The sequence below is a fragment of the Berghia stephanieae genome, chromosome 9 (assembly GCF_034508935.2).
Source record: "Berghia stephanieae isolate SIO BIC M18660-M18661 chromosome 9, UCSD_Bste_1.3, whole genome shotgun sequence".
NCBI lineage: Eukaryota > Metazoa > Mollusca > Gastropoda > Nudibranchia > Aeolidiidae > Berghia > Berghia stephanieae.
In genome coordinates, this window is record NC_088368.1 from 11626430 (window position 1) to 11628929 (window position 2500).

The following is a 2500-nucleotide window of genomic DNA, read 5'->3' on the forward strand; positions in this document are numbered from 1 at the left end:
CGGCATAGTTTTACACTCCTACTTCAATGAAAAGAATAAAATGTGAGTTACCCTATTCCTGTCTAACAACAAGATATGAAGTGAGTAGAAAAGTGCCAGAAGACAATAGAGAATAAAATTTTTTTTTTCGCGGCGGTGGTGGGGTTTGAACCTGCGACCTTTTTGGTACGACAACTCCGCCTGGCAGGTGAGAGCGTGGCTCTACCGTGTGAGCTATCCACGAACACAAAAATATACGTTTCAAACCCAAAGTCATTTCTAGATCCCTCTCTCACCCACTTCTTGAGATCGCCGATTCGTTCACCACCATCGCGAAGTAATTTTGACCAGCAGTTAAGCTTAATAGCCAATATTCTCATCACAAACATATAACATAGAAACGATTGAGACATTGAGTATGCTCCGGTGTATGGGGTGAATTTTTAATTCAGAAAAGTGAGTGGAGCAGGCACTTATGTTGGTAACAACAAGATATGAAGTGAGTAGAAAAGTGCCAGAAGACAATAGAGAATAAAAAATTTTTTTCGCGGCGGTGGTGGGGTTTGAACCTGCGACCTTATTGGTACGACAACTCCGCTTGGCAGGGGAGAGCGTGGCTCTACCGTGTGAGCTATCCACGAACACAAAAATATTCGTTTCAAACCCAAAGTCATTTCTAGAGCCCTCTCTCACCCACTTCTTGAGATCGCCGATTCGTTCACCACCATCGCGAAGTAATTTTGACCAGCAGTTAAGCTTAATAGCCAATATTCTCATCACAAACATATAACATAGAAACGATTGAGACATTGAGTATGCTCCGGTGTATGGGGTGAATTTTTAATTCAGAAAAGTGAGTGGAGCAGGCACTTATGTTGGTAACAACAAGATATGAAGTGAGTAGAAAAGTGCCAGAAGACAATAGAGAATAAAAAATTTTTTTCGCGGCGGTGGTGGGGTTTGAACCTGCGACCTTATTGGTACGACAACTCCGCTTGGCAGGGGAGAGCGTGGCTCTACCGTGTGAGCTATCCACGAACACAAAAATATTCGTTTCAAACCCAAAGTCATTTCTAGAGCCCTCTCTCACCCACTTCTTGAGATCGCCGATTCGTTCACCACCATCGCGAAGTAATTTTGACCAGCAGTTAAGCTTAATAGCCAATATTCTCATCACAAACATATAACATAGAAACGATTGAGACATTGAGTATGCTCCGGTGTATGGGGTGAATTTTTAATTCAGAAAAGTGAGTGGAGCAGGCACTTATGTTGGTAACAACAAGATTTGAAGTGAGTAGAAAAGTGCCAGAAGACAATAGAGAATAAAAATTTTGCTGGTCAAAATTACTTCGCGATGGTGGTGAACGAATCGGCGATCTCAAGAAGTGGGTGAGAGAGGGATCTAGAAATGACTTTGGGTTTGAAACGAATATTTTTGTGTTCGTGGATAGCTCACACGGTAGAGCCACGCTTTTACCTGCCAGGCGGAGTTGTCGTACCAATAAGGTCGCAGGTTCAAACCCCACCACCGCCGCGAAAAAATTTTTTATTCTCTATTGTCTTCTGGCACTTTTCTACTCACTTCATATCTTGTTGTTACCAACATAAGTGCCTGCTCCACTCACTTTTCTGAATTAAAAATTCACCCCATACACCGGAGCATACTCAATGTCTCAATCGTTTCTATGTTAATGTTTGTGATGAGAATATTGGCTATTAAGCTTAACCGCTGGTCAAAATTACTTCGCGATGGTGGTGAACGAATCGGCGATCTCAAGAAGTGGGTGAGAGAGGGATCTAGAAATGACTTTGGGTTTGAAACGAATATTTTTGTGTTCGTGGATAGCTCACACGGTAGAGCCACGCTCTCACCTGCCAGGCGGAGTTGTCGTACCAATAAGGTCGCAGGTTCAAACCCCACCACCGCCTCGAAAAATTTTTTTATTCTCTATTGCCTTCTGGCACTTTTCTACTCACTTCATATCTTGTTGTTACCAACATAAGTGCCTACTCCACTCACTTTTCTGAATTAAAAATTCACCCCATACACCGGAGCATACTCAATGTCTCAATCGTTTCTATGTTATAGTTTGTGATGAGAATATTGGCTATTAAGCTTAACTGCTGGTCAAAATTACTTCGCGATGGTGGTGAACGAATCGGCGATCTCAAGAAGTGGGTGAGAGAGGGATCTAGAAATGACTTTGGGTTTGAAACGAATATTTTTGTGTTCGTGGATAGCTCACACGGTAGAGCCACGCTCTCACCTGCCAGGCGGAGTTGTCGTACCAATAAGGTCGCAGGTTCAAACCCCACCACCGCCGCGAAAAAAATTTTTATTCTCTATTGTCTTCTGGCACTTTTCTACTCACTTCATATCTTGTTGTTACCAACATAAGTGCCTGCTCCACTCACTTTTCTGAATTAAAAATTCACCCCATACACCGGAGCATACTCAATGTCTCAATCGTTTCTATGTTATATGTTTGTGATGAGAATATTGGCTATTAAGCTTAAC

General features: G+C 42.4%; 1 protein-coding gene across 1 annotated transcript in view; it reads right to left on the minus strand.

The window, feature by feature from the left end:
- Positions 1 to 2500, minus strand: part of LOC144979687 (rhomboid-related protein 2-like) — a 35740-nt gene that overhangs the window by 30524 nt on the left and 2716 nt on the right. The window lies entirely within an intron of this gene.